Source organism: Passer domesticus, chromosome 12 (assembly GCF_036417665.1).
Source record: "Passer domesticus isolate bPasDom1 chromosome 12, bPasDom1.hap1, whole genome shotgun sequence".
Classification (NCBI taxonomy): domain Eukaryota; kingdom Metazoa; phylum Chordata; class Aves; order Passeriformes; family Passeridae; genus Passer; species Passer domesticus.
Window position 1 is genome coordinate 20,196,018 of NC_087485.1, and position 17,852 is coordinate 20,213,869.

General features: G+C 43.4%; 1 long non-coding RNA gene across 2 annotated transcripts; it reads right to left on the minus strand.

Annotated features, from left to right (window-relative positions):
* Window positions 1-566: 566 nt before the first annotated feature.
* Window positions 567-17,648, minus strand: LOC135279608 (uncharacterized). 2 transcript variants are annotated; one of them, XR_010346838.1, is made up of 3 exons: window positions 17,516-17,648; window positions 3,246-3,335; window positions 567-1,971 (listed from the first exon to the last, which is right to left on the minus strand). It is a non-coding gene; the product is annotated as an uncharacterized LOC135279608 (long non-coding RNA). The 2 variants fall into 2 exon arrangements; XR_010346837.1 differs by lacking the exon at window positions 17,516-17,648 and adding an exon at window positions 16,545-16,799.
* Between the last annotated feature and the right edge of the window lie 204 nt (window positions 17,649-17,852).

A 17,852-nucleotide genomic window follows, 5' to 3' on the forward strand; every position in this document is an offset into this window, starting at 1 on the left:
AGCCCTCTCCAGCCTGGCTTTGGTAATTGCACTTCCAATGTGAATTTAAGCCCTTGGAGTTGAGCAGAGCAGAGGCCTGGGAGTGGTGAAGGGATCTGTGGGATACCCTGCCCTGTGCATCTCCAGTGAGGACTGGTTAATGCTCTCCTTACCATGGCTAAAGTACAATCTGCTGAGTCACTTCCAAAATGGAAAGGTTTTGGCAAGAGGCACAAAGTACTGAGGCAGAAGGCTGAGCTGTGTTTGGTGTAATTCCTCACGTGTGCAATCTTACAAGCTGCAAGCTGGAGGAAGCAGTGACCTCTGCACACCTTGAAAATTAGTACAAGGCAAATTAGCAGTGAGTCACAGAACCTGCCCAGGGCATTCTTTTTGAAGTGTTTGGAGAATTAATAAGGGGTGTAGATGCTGTATTCATAACACACAAAGTTGATCAGTGCTGTTCAGTTAAAAATCCAGCTGTCACAGGCAGGCTCTGCTCACGTCCAAAGACAGCCTTATAAATTTATGGCTTTATAAAATAAATAAAGCTTACATGCTATTTAAATCCACTGCTTCATTGGATTTTTATTTCAGCATGCTGGAGGTTTAGGAGGAGGCCGTGCTCTGGGCTGGAGCAGTTCCCTGCACCCTGGGGTGTCCCAGCCAATGCTGAGGGGTGACACACGTGGCGGCACCACAGAGCCTCCTGCTTCTCAGGGATGAGAGGCAATTCCAGGCCCAATGCTTGGGATGCTGATTTTTAAAACAGAACAAACATGGAAATAGCAGGGGGAAAAAACATCAAAGACATCTTTTCTTTTTAGTGCAGGCTCTTGGATGGAGTAACCATCCAGCATTGGATTTCAGAAAGACAATCCCTCTTCTTTGCAGGATGGAGCACTATGGACTGGCGGTGCCAGGGGAAAAGCTGGCTCTCCTGGTGCTGCTCTGCTGTATGGAGTGCTCAGACAGCTGATTAATCTATGGGATTGGTAATCATTTGACTCTGGATATTTTGTTCAAATGGTTTTTTTTCAGTGATTCATGAAGCCCTTATCGAAATTCAAACAGCACTTCACGAATCAAGTAGGAGCTTAAAAAAAAAATTAGCAGTAATGAGCTCATTTCCATAGAAATAGAACCAGGCTCACTGGTGGGTCAAACTCTTCTGCCCTTCCTCTTTCCAGGGTTTTCCTCAATTCTTTTCCATTTATTTCATGCATCATTATCTTCCATTTTCTGTGTATCTAAACCATGCCATTTGGCTTTTTGTTCTCTAACCAGCAACTGCTACTTGAAGTTATTTCCAAATGGTGTAAAAAAAATTGTCATCCATATTTCACTTGAGAAAGTTTAAAATTCATTGTCACATTGCAAGCCATTACTCATGACAGTCTCCTTAATAGATTACAAATCATAGTTTGAAGTAGCATTGAGCAAAAATTTCTAATGCTCAAGCCTCTCCATTCCTGCAGGATTAGTAACATGTTTTAATGATATTGCATTTGTATTCTTTCAGTTTTCTTTCATGAGACATCAAAGAAGCTGCAGAAAGTGTCTTTCATATTCCAGACAGACCACAATACTTTGGTGTTTTCCTTCCTTTGGAATTACTGCTAGCCAAGATGAAAGCCAAGGTTTTGTGAGCAAAACCTGGGCCATCTGAAAAGAGATGGGATCCCTTTGAGGGTCTCAATTTGTTGGGAAGAGGGAATTGTTTCAGTTTCATCCATCAGAGCACAAGGCTTGTTAGGGCAGGTTCCAGAGGAGGAGCATCAGGATGGGAGGTCACACACAGCTCCTGCAGATGTTCAGATTGTTTTGTGCATTTTCATCCAGGAGACGAAGAAGGAATGAGAAAGAAGATTTTATGGCTTGAAGTCATACACACAGAATTCCTACTGAGTACGTTGTTGAGGAAAACCAGAAAAGATTGTAATAATCAGAAGAGGAAACTGGCCTGGAAGTGGACTGGACTTGGTGATTTATCTGTAAGACAGGGAATAAATGCTGATGTTAATGAAATATCCATATTATATATATATATATATATATATATATGTGTGTGTGTGTGTGTGTGTGTATATTTCAGTAGCTCTATATAATCACACAAGACCCTGGGATTCTGAAAAAAAAAAAAGAAGTTTGAATAGGAAACTCATATTCTTGAAATCCCTTATCTGAAAGAGAAAAACCCCTTCAGGAAATATGCCACTGGAAGCATGGCACAGGAAAACAAGCATTTTTCCTAACTTGTATCAGCTGAGTCTCTATCTGGATCTGAAGGTGGAAGAGGGTTCTGCATCCAGAGGAGTTGTCCATCGCCTGGGAGGAAAGCTGCTGGGGTACAGGGGTGAGTAAGGGGAGAAGGGAACTCCATCTCTGCTGGAACTTGCAGCCATCTCTGTTCCAGAACAGGTGGGAATTGCATGCCAAAATAAATGGCTTCAAAGGAAAACAAAAACTTGTTCTGGGAATAGATTTTCTGCCCAAGATGGTGAGTGTGCCCAGAAATCCTCAGAGAGCAGAGCAGGAGTAGGGCCAGGGGGGTAAAGCACACAAAGTTCATCTTTCCAGGAGCCAGCATTTTCCAGGTGAATGCTGTGAGTGCCATCGCAGTGTGAGGCAGCCACTGATCCCTGCAGGGGAGGGAAGGGGTCTCTCAGTCTGCCCTTTTCCTCATTTTCCCCATACAGAAGTGCATGAAATGCAAGCTTGGTCTACTGACTCCTGAGTTACATTTTCTAAGAGAGCAGCACTACTGGGACCAAAAATATGCATATTTTAGCTCCAGGCAATGGTGCAAATGGCCTCCAAAAGCAATCAGACAAAAGCACAGAGCTAAGGTCATTAGTGTGAGACAGAGTGGACAGGGTAAAGCAAGAGGTTTAATGTCCCCAACCAGAGATTGCTGGAGCTGCTCCTCTGGAAAGGGTGTGAGCCCCATTTCTTGCACTCTTCTCCACTGTTATCAGTGGTGAAAGTTTGTTGGAAAAGGGAGTCAGCCAGACACTTTGGAGGTCAGCAGACTTTTGGCATGGAGGAAGAGAGGAGCACTGAACCCCTCTTCCTTACTGTGTCATAGAATGTGACCAAACCAGGATTCCAAACTGCCCCAGGACACACAGTGTTTTTGTAGTATTTGATTTTTATCAAAGGGCAGAACAAGGGCAGCTGCTGGCCTGGATTTCCAGGCTTGGACAATGAATCTGCTGGGAAAGAAGAAGAAATTCCACAGCAGAAGCTGGATGGCACACTCTCACCTGTTGTTGCTGCAGGAGACACCTCTGCTCCCTCCCTCAGCAGTGGCTCCTTGTTTTGTGAGCAGTGGTGTTAAAGCCACTGGTGATGGCCTGGAAATGAACACATACAGCACAGTGAAAACTGCTGCAGCCAACAGAGATCTCAGGCATTTCTTTATTTGCAGCTCTTTTTATTTAAACTCTCTCTCTCAAATAGAGATTATGGTAGAGAACATCTCCTGGTCTCTCTGTGAGGGGGATTTTTTACTTTGTCTTTTAGAGAGCACAGTGAAGAGTGAACAGGGTCGCAGTGCCAACAAAACCCAAGCCAAACGTTTGGTTTGATTCTTGTTTTTTCCTATTTTGCTTATTGAGGGGAATTCTGTAGGGACACGATTAATCATACAGACTGGCTGTGGTTTCCCCAGGCTCCTCCCTGCTGCAAATCACCCTGGGCTTTACAAGAGAAGTCAGGAACTGTCCTGGTAAATCTTCCCAGTGGCTGGTTTTCTGGTTAATTGTCAGCTGAGTTTTCTGACACTGATCTGTAATGCCATCCTTCTGTGCAGGAATTTTTAGGATACTTTACTGAGCACAGATGAAGGAAAGTTTCCTTAGCAACAGGAATAACATGGAATACTGAAAAGCTCTCTGGTGACTGCTTGTTTCTGCACATGAAAAAAAAAAGGCTTTTTAATTTTTTAAAATTTTTTTAAATTTTTTTGGTGTGATGCAATAGAAAGACTCAGACACACAACCTGACATTTCTTGCCCACTTTCAAATTTTCAAGCAAATGAAGTTAAAAAACTTCAGGCAGGCATCATTCATGTAATTCTCTTAGTATGCCCAATTCCTTCATTAATTAATTTGCAGAAGCCTATTAGCATATAGCAAAAAGCATGATTTAGCTTGACTTGTATCCAAGGAAACATGTATACTTAATCACTGAGATAATACTTTGCACCTCTGTAGCACTTCTCTAGCCATGCTTGGAGGAATTTCAGGCCAGCTTTTAAATGCATTTAGACATCTCCAGATGCAGAGAGGTGCCTGGAGAGTTTTCAGAAAGTGATTTCAATAATCCATCAGTTATCTGCCAGATCCCTTGTGAGAGGCAGCAAAAGAACCATTCCAGTGGTGCAGAAGATTAGGAAAAAAACCACAATGAAGCTTTGAAAGAGTTAAGAGATAATCCAACCTTATGATTCCTACCAGTGGGCTTTAATGACTAACTAAAGCTGCCTGCAAGGCAAGGCTGCATAATTAATGCAGTTAGGAATAAAAAGGGACCATTTAGCTGGGAGTGGTGGGACACCAGGTGGCTGCTCTGCTGTAAGGGGGGCTTCCCTGGAAGCTGCACCCTGGCTCAGTGCCCTCGTCACCCCCAGGGACCCTGAGCCCTTCCCTGTCGTGGCAAGGGACCAACACTGCGCCATGAGAAGCCTTGTGGGACAATAAATCTGTTTGGTGGCAATAACTAATAACCACAGCATCTTAGACCCTCCCATCTCTGCCTCAGTTTCCCCTTCCAAGCAGAGTTTTTGCAGGGTTAGGTTCACTTTTCCAGTTGGATATGACTGCCCTCTATAAATAACACCCAGCCTTTGATCCACTGTGACCAAACATGCCAAAGGTTTGATTTTCTGCAATAGCTCCTCCATCATTCCAGGATTCCTTGCCTCTGCTTATTTTAGTTTGAATTAATCTTTAGAATGTGGGGTTAAAAATTAATTAGAATTCCAGCACATACAAAAAACCACAGGTTTAGGTCTTCATTAAGTTACTTTTGCCTCTTTCTCAAGTGTGCATTAGACAGAAGTTTCTACATCCAGAACTATTGGAAAGAAAGGCTTGGGATTAGGTTTGATGAAATGAATAGTTTTCTTTATTTTGTCACTTGAAAGAAGTTTTGGTCTCCAAATCTTGCTGGCTAAGGTTTTTGCAATTTCCTGCTTTTTGCTAGCATGGGCAATGATACTTTAAGGGAAGAAAGTAGATTATGAAGACAAACCCATCAGAATGGTAAATAATACTTGCAAAGCAGCATTGCTGGCTGAGCGGCTGAATTCAGAGATACTATTCTGAGACTACTAACATTTCATTGATTCTCTCAATTGGGAAATCACAGAAAAAAATTTCCTGCCAAAATATCTGCTAGATAAAATATCTAGTATTGCAAATTAACTGGGCATATTGGTTGAGAAATATAAACAAAGAAAATAAAGAAATTTTTGGTGTGAAATCTTTATATAACATATTTTTATGCCAGTTTATGTTTCCAAAAGACAATGCTTAAAAGCACTTAAAACAAGCGAGTAAAGCTCAGTGCATGTTCTTGCATACATTTAATTGTACCTTTCAGTGTGCAGTCATAAAATGGCATAGCAGGACCATCATTGTGGTCAAAGAGATTTCATTGTAATGCAAGTTTAATTGCCGTGAATGACTTCCAACCATGTTATTAACAACACAATGCGCTCGATATTTTTACATATTTGTGGGGTGCAAGACTGAAATGTGTTTGCCAAGAGCTGACAAACTAAATTCTGGGTCAGGGACTGGAACAAGCTATTCCATCTCCTGGTGATGAGAATGAGATATAGAAACCACTGCAACGGAGCACGGGAGCGCTTTACATCCAATCTCTCATGACAAGATGACATTTTCCACCTGTTAAAATACCCAAACAGAGCACTGCACACCTGCTAGATCCGAGATAAAGAAGCCAAGAATGACAGCGCTGTGGGCAGGATTCCAGCTCCCGTGCCTGGGTTTGGTTTGGATGCTGTGTGTGTGTCTGGCAGCTCCTGCCTGCTGCTGGGCTGGGCCTCTGGGGGCACAGACACCCCGGAGAGGCTCTGAAATAAGCCTGGGGATGCCATGGAGCTCCACTGGTCCAGCAAGGACAAAACTGAGGAGGACTTGGCCTGCTGGCACTTTCTGGGTTCCAGCAAGTCCCTCTCATTGGGAAGCAGCTGGCAAGGGCTGTGGGGGGATGTCTGTGAGGTTTGGGGACAGCAGTGTCCCTCTGTGCCCCAGAGGAAAGCAGAGCCCTCACACAGCCACCCTCAGTGTGCACAGGGAGCTCTGCCTTTGCCCACACCTTTACCCTTCCCAGACTGCTCAAGTGGAGCACCAGGAGCACTGCACAGCCCAGAGCCTCCTGGAGAGCTCTCCTGAGATCATGGGCCCCCGAGGGGGAGCTGAAATGACAAACAGCCCAGAGAGCTTTGGAAGTGGAGCCCAACACAGACACACTGGTTCTGAAGCAGCTCATGGATGGAATTCCTTGGAAATTTGCTTCTCCTACAAGTCAAAAATTAATCCCAGATTAAATCCCCTAAATTTACCTGGCTCCCCAGCCCACCCAGAGCTATCAGCCATTCCCCAGCACAGGCAGTATTTTCTTAGGCTCAGCAGATTTTCCACCTCTTTTCATCTATTTGTTGTATGTGCCACAATGCTGTCACTACCTTGGGAAGGTCACCCCTGGTGTGTGATTCCCTGATGGCCAAGTTTTTTTGCTCCAGGCGTTAGAGCTGTGGAAACTGCCTTTGAGGAGGGGCTGGTGCTGGCGTTTCATGCTGGGGTTTCACTGTTCTGCTACAACACTGCAGGACAGGGCTGTCTCTTCTCCACAAATGCAGGGTTTGGCCAAAGAGGGAGTTTTAACTGGCTGCCAGCAGTGCTGTGTCTCCTGTGAGTAACCACACACCTGTTGGAACCCTGGATGCTGAGAATTTTAAACTTTCTGTGCTTAAAGGCACACACTCTCAAGAGAACACTGTAATTCACCTGAGGCTGTGGAGAAGGCTTCCGAAATTGAATGACAGTACTGGGATTATGGGTGTGTAGTTGGTTAAAAGTGTGTAATATCACAGGGTGGAAAACTTAAGAGTTTGGGGGTTTAGAATATAGAAATAAATATGAAGCAAGCTGGAGGTTTTAGGGTGGAGGCAGGTTGTTCTTCTTTACCTTCTTTTTCCTACTTCTTTGTGGGTTTGGGTGATGTTTTGTAATTGGACAGAAAAGTCCACATTGTGGGCTTCAAGGGATCTGTTATTGGGTTAAAAGAGAAAATAATCTAGGTATAATTTCTTAATTGGATAGTTTATTCTTAAAAGACCTTGTAACAGGAGACAGTTGGCCATTTTGTCTTTGCTAATGAAAGACTGCAGAACTCATGGTTGTGGGGCTGTTTTACTGATAAGAAATAATAAACGCCTGAGTCCAAACATGAAGTAGAGTCTCGAGTGCCTTCAATCCCGACCCAGAGACCCTGGCACACAGGCACCCCCAGGCTGGTATGGGTGATCCTGGGGCTGAAGGGAGGAGCAGGAGCCACCTGGAACGTGCCTCTGACTGGGAACTCAGTCACTGCATGGACAGCCTGCAGGTGAGGGGTAGGGGAAGGGATTCACCAATTTATGTGAAATTGATGTTAATGGCTGATAGCTTGGCCTAAATAAAATTCGACTTTCCCCATGTGTAGCAGTTTCTTTACCATTGTTTGAGTTTGTAATAGAAGCAGGACAAAGGAAAATTCCCATCCTGACCATGCAGGACCCACTCCAAGGGGGCCCTGGCAGCACCTGAGCTGGGACAGAGGCCCCTCCACAGCTGCTTCCCCACACTCACACCAGCTTTTCCTCTGCTCCAGGTTTCCCATAGCAGAGTCTCAGGTGTGCTGATCCTTAAAATAATTTAGTATTGCTGTAAGAACAAAATCACAGCTTGAGCTGGTGCCTCTGAGGAGGTATCCTGAAAAAAGGACACCCTGGTACCACGTTCCTGGTGACCCCCGGCACCTGTGGCCACCCCAGATCACTGATGGCATCTGTGACCAGTCCTGGTGATCCCTGGCTCCTGTGGCCATTCCAGGTGATCCCTGACCCTTCTGTCCTCGTATCAGCATCTGGTAAGTGTTATTTATGAATTATACTGGCAGTGAAAGTGATATTTGGGGTTTTTTTTCAGGTTGAATTTTGCCATCTATCTTGGTTTGCCATGCACATAAGCTGATTTCTACATACCATGCTCCCAAATCTTATGTAAGGCTCTCAGATGCCACAGCCAGTATGGGCATTTCAGTCACAAGAAATACAGAATTCCAATAATTAATTTAACTCTGTGTAACACAAAAATGTACTCTTTAAAGGGAGCAAAACAAGCAGAGCAGAGCAGTTAAATCAAAAGCTGCTTGTGTACTTGGCTGCCCCTGAGGAAAATGCAGGGAGGTTCCCAGAGCTCCTGAGTCAGCAGGAGCCTGAAACTGTTGTTTCCATGAGCCTGCAAACTGCTGGGGGCTGCTGCCTGTCAGTGATGAGAACTCTGAGGTTTACAGACCTTGCCCTGGTGCGTTTTGCACTACTCTGGCCTGCAGTAGAAGGAGCAATCCAGGCAGGTGCTAGGGAGCAGGGTGCTTTGGAAAGCACACCCTGCCTCCAGTGCCATTCTCAATGCTGAAATGCTTTAAGCTTATATTAGGATGTTGCAATAAATAGAGTTAAACCAATCTTTCTTTGGAGCAGACTCAGTATGTATGGGTTGTACTCCTGGTGTGGCTCTGATGATGAAGTGCTTTGATGCACAGTCTACAGGATTATTTGCCCTCCTACAGACCTGTCACTACTAATTTGGAGTGTGTGGCAGGGCAGATGCTTCATTTCTTTCCAGCTAAATCAGGGAGCATGGGTGGATTCCTGGATGCTTGGCTTGTGTGTGTGCCTTATGTAAATTCCTGCTGTGGATTTTAGAGTTTAGGGTTTGTGTTTTTAGTTTGAAGTACTGCTTTTCCTCTTCTAAAATACTTTAAAATACTCACTCATGGCTGCTGTTTTACTGCTGAAATTAAGCTGTGACTGTGAGGAGGCAAAGATCAGAAAGTGCCCTGGCCTCCTGTCCCAAGGGAGCTGCAGCAGGCAGGACAGGGCTTGGTGGCCTGGGGAAGGGAGGCAGCAGAAGGTGCTTCTGGGGATGAGAATGCTGAATGCAGGAAGGGTCCCAGCCCCTGGGAGGGGAATGCAGAGCCTGACTGACAGCTCTGCCTCTGTGAACAGTCTCTGGCTGCTCCCTTGATCCTGGAATCTGGCTTGCTGCGAGAAGAATCAAGATTATTCAGTCAAAGTCACAAGAGGGAAGCACCAGGGTCACTTCTGCCTTTTGTAAGAAAACCTAAATCCCAGTGTTGAACCATCTTGGTGCTTTTCATCATTTATTTAAAAATATGCACAGCTTTAAGAAATTACTCCTTCATTTTAGAGCCAAATTCTCTGCAAGTAAAAATCTGTTTTACCTCAGTGAAGGGATGCCAGCCCTAGCAGTGACCTTCCAGCCTCTGCCATTATTTCAGTGCTTTACCCCCTGAAAAGCAAGGCTGCTGTCCTGCTAGTCCCTCTGGCATCCTAAAATTTCAGTCCTATCTCTTGCTTTTCTCTGATGAGGACAGTGAGGGGTTTATCCTGAGTCAAAACAGTTTGTGCTGAGTGGGGTTCAGTGAGGCTCATTTTCCTTCAAAGCTTGCAAAACCCTTTTTTCAATATATTAATTATTGTTAACAGCTCTCTCCAAGATTCAGCTTACAGAACCTATTTTAAAATGGTTTTTATGCCTTTGACTGATTATAGGATTGTTTTCCAAGTGCAACTGCTCTGTGTCCTGGTGGCTCAGGTTCCCAAAATGAATGAGCTCTTGGCTTTGATTTACTGCTGTGCTCCCCAAACATATTTAAAGCAGACAGTGCACGTCGCTCTGTCAGCTGCTGGTCTGAGCTGTTGTTTGTTTTGCTGAACTCCCCTTCTATAGCATAATTGCATTTGCCAGGTGGAAGTGAGAGCTGTCTTTTTGAAATCGTAATTAATAGTGTCTTGGGAGTTTCCTCCAACTAAATCCTGCTGCAGTTTGTTCCTCTCTGTGCACCCAGTGCACATCAGTCACCTCCCACAGCAGCTCTCAAGGTTAGCAGCCTGCCTGCCCAAGGATAGATGGCCTACTTAGGTATTAAACAAAATTACTTTCCGTGAGTGACAATAGATTCAGTGATGCTGGTGCTTCTGGAGAGGGGAAAAAATAATATTTTAATCAGTAAAAATAGGAGAGAGTTTAAATGGTCTTAGAAGACTAGAGCTACATATGGAAAACTGTGTCTGTGAAATAATTTCTTCTAAGTCCTATTAGGATGTAAATGTGATTTAAATTAAATCAAGGGAAGTGACCAACAATTATAAAATCCCATTTCTGAGAAATCGAGTTTAGGATTTGCACTATTTCTCTATCAGACCTTGGTGCTATCTCTGTAATAAAAGGTGAAAAGGTGACTCACACTATTTAAAAAGGAGGTTATTGCAAATTGAAGCTGGAGCTATAATTGGGTCTCCTGCTGATGCAAGTGAGGAAAAAACAATTAGTGGAACACTCAAAGAAAAAAAAGGCTAATCTCCAGAAGTGGTGGAAAATAGCAAGTTCTTTGCCTGGCATGCTGACACAGATAATGACAGCCAAGGCTCTCCTGCAGAAGTTTCCAGGCTGGACAACTGGACAGTGTGAGTGACTTCCCTGGCACAAGGTGCTTTTTTGTGTGTATTTGCTGTACAGCTCTGGCACTCCACGGGTCTGTGGGGTTTATTTCCTGTATTTGCTAGTAGGAATATTTCCATTTTGCATTGTGCTCTATTTTTCCCTTCAGTGAGGTGATGAGGGAGTAGCTGAGCTGCAGCTGGCCATTGCATTGCAGAACACACAAGAGTTCCCAGACCTGCTGCAGCTCTCAGAAAAACCTCCCCTCTCCTGACTGGACTTATCCTTAATAATTGGCCTTGTATTCCTGAGCTTTTCTGAGCTTTTGCAAGGCGTGCCTTATCAATATTGTATAGAAAATGTTCTTTCCTGAAGTCTCGCACGAGCAGCAAAGGTCAGGGATGATTGCAGTCTGAAAATGCACATTTCTATTTGACCTCTCTATGCTTAACAAGTGTTTAATTCTCTTCCTTCTCGATGGGAAGGGTGATGTGCTGGCTCTGTGGCACCAAATGATCCCTCCTGCCTCCAGCTCCCTTTTGTGAAACGCTGCAGCTCTGAGACTTGGGGCTGGCACGTCCTTTTTGCTGCTGTTTGCAGGGTGGTGGCTGAGCAGAGGGGAATCCTCAGCATGCCCAGGCTCATTCTCAGTTAGAACAGCGTTGTTTGTGAAATATGAGACTTTGTTTGTGAAATGTGACCTTTCCTGTAGCATGGCACAGCTGGAAGTTTTATTCTGGAATCGGTGCTCGTAGGAGTTGGCAGTGTCAGGGCCACTGGGCAGAGCCTGGCAGGCATTCCTGTCTCCTGCTGGGGATGGCTGGGATGGGACAGACAGTGTGACAGCCCCGCTCACCACCACACACAGGGCTGAGGGCACTGCCCCTGTGCCAGGAAGTGCCACCCTGGTGAGCTCTGGTGTCCTGTGTGGGACACAGAGCCTGCACCCTGGAGCAGGGGCGTGCAGGGGGGCAGAAGTGAAGCTGGAGCTCTGGGATTTCTGGGGGAGCTGCCCTCTCTGCCTGGCATCCTGTGCCTGGTTTGTACCCCTGGAGCAGGCAGAGGGAATGAAGGGAAGCAGGAAGGTCTCTGTTCCCAGTCACACTGCCATGGAGTCACAGTTTCAGTGATAAGTGCAGCCTGGCAGGAGGTTGCCAATATCCAGGCATTTTTTTCTGTCCCCCATGGGTCAGATTTTTATCATCCCAGCAAGGGCTGATCCCCACACTGGTACATCTTAGGCACAGCTTTAGTTAGGTGAGTTCTCTGCCTTGCAGCTGATTAATCACTGATTGCAATGTTTGGTTTGAAAGAGAAAAGCCTCAGGGAGATATAACTTAATGAATGGGATTTTTAAAATTATTTCCCCCCCTTTATTTTACAGCAATGTGAAGTAACCTTTTGGGCTGCACACTTGGCTCTTTTGGGCTGCATGTTGTGACTAATCCAACCTTAAATCTGTTAATTTAATGTTGCTGCACTACAAACCTGCTGGAAATTACACTTTCTCTTAGTTTCTAAGTTTCTAGTAGCTTCTTTCATGTACTTTTGATCTTATAAATTTCAATCAGTTGTAAAAAAATGTTAATTGTTTGTAGTTCATTGTTGCACCTCCTTTAAACAAGAGCTTTCTCATTTCCATCCCATATACATGCACACAGAATTTAAAATTAGGTTCTCAACAGCCATCATATCATTGGAATGAGGAGCTAAAAGGCTTAGGAGTGTTGGGGAGCCCTTTTCGTGTGGTGGTTCCTCAAAACATGGGGTTTTTTTGTGGTTGAATTTGGGTTTCTGTCTTGGTGTGTCCCCCCCTTTACTATTTTCTCCTGAATTTTCCTTCAGAAATAAAATTCTAGTTTCCCTTTTTTTGTGAAGATTCCTTACAGAAGAAGTTGCCTGACCATGATGAACAAATAAAGGAGGCATTTTATTCACTTAGTGGCTCTAATTCATGATAAGCTGCACAAATTGCTCAGGGAACAGGGCAGGGCTGGGGATGTTCTGCTGAGGGGGAGCCCTGCTTGGACACCAAACTGGGGATTTTCACAGATTTATTTGTCTCATTTTGACTGGTTGATGTAGAACAATTGGGAGCCTTGCTTTCCTGGAATTTCTGAAACAACTTCAAGTGAAACTTTCCATCACAGCAATTTTTAATAAAAAAGTTTCATTACTATTATATTTCAACTAAATATACTATTATATGTAAACGAAAAATTTTCTTAGTATTATCCTAATTCCCAGAATGCAATATAATGTTTGTATTTTTTTTTCTAATCCAAAGTACATATGAAGTTAATAAAAAGTTGCATTCCTACATGATCACTTAAAATCAAGACAAAACAAACATTAAACAGCACAGCATTGAAAGTAAAGATGGTATCAAAGCTGGGTAGTGATACACTCCAGATAATGTCTGATCTTGAACTACAGAAAAACTAAGCATAAAGCATCCCATAATAAATTGCATCTGAAATAGCATTAAACCTTGCAATAAGAGGCTCTTGTGGGTTTTCCCCATCAATAAAACCTGAACACAGAAATCAAATCCTTTCACTTGTCCAGGCTGACAAAACTCCAGCTTTTCTCTTGTTTCACCACTGTATTTATGGAGATAATTTCTCATTACTAAGAAATTTTTGCATCTGCAATTTTTTCTCTGTGTGATGTAAAACCTGGGAGTGTTGGGAAGTGCTTGTGTTTAGGGCAAGAGCTGGGATGTGGAATTTGTGGGAGCAAAGAGGGATCGTTGAGCTTTCTGGATGTGGAATTTGTGGGAGCAAAGAAGGATGGTTGAGCTTTCTGGTCTGTTCTTCACAAGACATTTTGTTGCCAAATCAATTTTCAGCTTCTGACTGAACTGCTGATCACACTGTTCTAGGAATTGTCCTAGGTATGGTATTGGGAATTTTTCCAAGTGTTTCCCCCCCAACTGTGCTTTCCCTGGGCTTTGAAAATACAATAAATAAAATCCCAGATTCTCTCTCCATAAGTTTGAATTTTTTTCTGAATTTCAGTGAGATTGGATGCTTGGACCATGTTTGACACCCACAGAGGTGACAAGGAATGTGAGTGAAGGAGCAAGAGGGAAGGGAAATCTCCATCCTGCTCATTCGCCAGTTTTGAGCAGCTGCAGCCACTCTTTGCTCACAAAAATTCCCTCTTTTTTCTCCTGACCCCTTCTTTTAAGGGGATATTTTAAACCTAAAACACAAACTAGAGTTTTAAAATTCCTCCTCACCATTTTCTTAGCTTTAACATTGAGAAATTGGCTCATAAAGGGTTTCTGTAAATTAAATTTACTTAGGATCTCTGTGTCACTCTCCTGTGAACAGGGGCTTCTGAAGGAGGTTTTTGTTAGATTTTAGGACTCCTGTGGGATAGATCAGTTTAATTTATAATTTCTGAACAGACCTAAAGGGAAATTAAAGCAAATACTGCTAATATTTAGAAGCTGGTGATTATATGATATTTACAATATATGGTGTTTGCAAAAAATGCCGACCAATCCCCAACAAAACCCAAACCAAAAGCAACCTGGAAACAACACCTATGCAAAAAGGTGCCTCAGGGCTCAAATCTACATCTTACCAACCTTCAATAAGTTCGGTTGCCAAAAAATAGTTTTAAGTTTTTGCAAGAGAAACACAGCAAAGTGCCAGTTACATGTCATGTATTGGAACAAACATATAGGTTGGCAGAGCTCTGTGGAGACCTGAAATTCTACCTTATAGAGATTTTTCAGGTTTTCCAAAACTCATTTCCATTCAGAACTGGAATGTGAAGGTAACATTACATTGTTTTTGTGGAGTTTGAAATTTTCCAAAACATTTGGTTTCACTTTGTATAATTCAAACAGAAAAAAAAAACAACCCTACAACATAAATAAATCTATAATGTAGCAGCCCCCTTCAGCTGTTTGCCTTTTCCTGTGTTTCTTTGCAGTTCATTTGCAGTGATATCTGTAAAATTTCCTAACACATCCTATGGATAGACAGGACATTAAATCTATTGTGTAACTGAAAGCTGAGGAATCCTCTTAGAATGCTTTTACTCTAAAATGCAAATAATGCTCTTTAGTTGTATGTACACATTGCATTAAATGACCCCAGAGCTTGTTGAACGTTTGAACAGACTTCCAACGGAGGAATTTTATTATTATTATTGTTATTATTTGTGATTTTAAACATGCTGATGAGCATGTAGCATGCACTGAAAAATCAGCCCTGTAGGGGAAAAATATCTTGAGCATGGTAAAGATCCACACACACCTGGATGTGTGAGATATGAAAATATCAACATGTATTTTCTGTGCTTAAAATGGAATTACACCCTTCTTTAAGTCTTGAAATATGGTAGTTCTATCTAGATTTATATGAGCTCTGTGACAGAATGTAATTTTAGAACCTTTCATATCTACAAAGTCATCTCTTCCTGAAGTTTGAAGGATACTTTTAGTGCTCTTTTGCACTCAGGTTAAGAGGCTTAAAATGTCTTTTCAAATAGCAATTAATAAATTTATAAGGTCCAATCTAATTTTTAGACCACAAGATAGGAGAAAACAAGGGTAGTTAGTAGAAGATGAGGTCAGGATTAATTTTATTATATTTACTATATTCATATTACATTTTATTATTCTTTCCTTAGGGTGTTTTTTTTTTTGTTAAAAACATTTAGCTGGACCTGTGGTTGATGCAGCAAGACCCCTCCTGAATAAATGTGCTGTGTTCCTGTATTCCATATGTTCTGCATTGATCCTGAAGATCCTGGTATCTGTATTTGTATATCTGTATGGTATATGTATTTCATATCCTGCGTGTGTATTTCTTTAAACAGCTTTCCTTTTGTGCCAATCGCCATTCTCAGCACAGAATAAACACTTTTCCAGGGAGTTCTGCCTGTATTTGAACCTGGAGCTCAGCTGCCATTGCTTACAGTGATGAATGGCTGCTGCTTTTGACCGATGGATGCGGGGTGTCAGCTCCAAATTCACATTTTTGCGGAATCAGATTAATAGTGCAACTCTTCTGGTGCTCAGCCTCATGTGAAATCCAATCTATTTATGCTCTTTCCAATTTTCATTGTATTATTGAGAATCATATTTAGTGAGCCTGACTAACGAGGACACGACATGGGAAGGTAATTCATATTCTTCAGGGTTAACTCAGCTCTGCTCACTTGCAGACACAGAGGCTCTTCACAGCCAGTCCACTGCTTGAGTGTTCCTCCAGGACCTCAGGAATTTTATCAAAAGGGATGAGGTCAGTGAGAGCACTCATGACTGGGAAATACAACTTTATATGCACCAACGTGCTGGTTGGATTTCCAGAGCTGGGTAAGCTGAGCTGCTGCCTGCAGGGTTTGTCTGGGGATGAGGGTGCTGGGGGATGCTCTGGGGATGTCCCAGCAGCTCTGGGTGCTCAGGGACTGTTCTGCACTGCCCCTGGAGCCCCAGGTGGGAGCAGGAGATGGCCCTGGCAGGTGCTGGGGCTGGGAGCCCTCCCTATCCTTACGGATGTGCTGCAGGAATGCAGAGGATGGAAAATATTGCTGCCATTTCCAGGCAGGGCTGATGTCTTTTTGGGACTACCTAAAAACTACCAGACAGAATGAAGGGAATGAAAAACAGTTCTATTTATGGAAGGCCCTTCAGGCACATTTCAGGCAGACAGAGCCCTCCCCCAGGGCCTACACCCAAAATGGACCATGGGTCACAGGTTTGCACACTTTTGTAAGTTTGGTCCATCTGCACATTGGGGGTTAATCTCCCAATTACAGCTTCAGCTAATGAAGTCATTTACCCCAAGTTTGCTGCTCCAACTCTTTTGTTTCCATCTCTTGGGGCCTGAGGCAGTGAGGTGTCCTTGATTCCAGGCCTGGAGAGGAATTGTTGTGTCTGCCCAAAAGGGGAAAGCAGCAGCTCACACTGTGTGTGGAGTTTAGAGTTCCACACTAAAGAACTGCAGTATTACAAATAGATGAAAAACATAAAAGCTGAAGTCCTGAGGCATCAGGGTCGAGTCTTGCCTAAGGAGCTGCTCAAGGGGCTGTGACAGAGACAAGAATGGAACCCAAATCTCCAGGGCACCCATCCAGCCTTTCCTGTGAATCACTTCCCCGTGAGTGAGTTCTCAGCCTGACATGCACAAACAATGAACTTTCTTCCTCCCAGCCCCGTGAGGCCTCCCCTGTTTGCTGCTGAATGAATCTCAAAGCTGCTGGGGCAGCAATACCCATATTTCAGACCAAAAATAACTGGGCACTGACTGAGCAGCTTTCCCCTTATTTCCAGGCTCTGCTATGATACTTCTCTGGAATCTACTTGTATTCCCTACTGCTGGGGGGTTTTCATGCTTTAGGACCCCTTTTAAGGAGCTTTTTATTTTTCTTTTTCCTAGAGCACAGGCCAGGGGTGGCACAAGGGAGACAGGCAAAACACAAGAAGAATGTAATAATTCAGAAATTTATGAAACCTCTCAGGTACAGCATGCAAGAAAGCATGTAAGGCTTTGGCAGGGTCATTCAGATGAAATCTGACAGCTGTTCTACAGCTATAACTCTTCTAAGATGGTACAGATATAACATCACTTTATTATATACAAAATATATATTTCAGAGAAAACATTTTTTTTCCTCAGAAAACTTGTGATAAAATTACAATTTTCTCCTCTAAGTCCAAACTGGGGGCAGAGGATAGAGAGGTAAATGGAAGAATTAGGATCAAACGTTTTTCTTCATAATCTGCATGCAAAGTTAACTTTCAGCTGGTTACCTTGCCTTAGTTCCACTGCCTGGATCAGGGTGAAGCTGCTTTGGGCTGTGTGTCAGACAGACCATTTTATATCATCACTTGTGCAGTCCAAAACACAACCAATTTCTTGTCCTTGAGTGTTAATTTTCCTTCCTTCCTTCCTTCCTTCCTTCCTTCCTTCCTTCCTTCCTTCCTTCCTTCCTTCCTTCCTTCCTTCCTTCCTTCCTTCCTTCCTTCCTTCCTTCCTTCCTTCCTTCCTTCCTTCCTTCCTTCCTTCCTTCCTTCCTTCCTTCCTTCCTTCCTTCCTTCCTTCCTTCCTTCCTTCCTTCCTTCCTTCCTTCCTTCCTTCCTTCCTTCC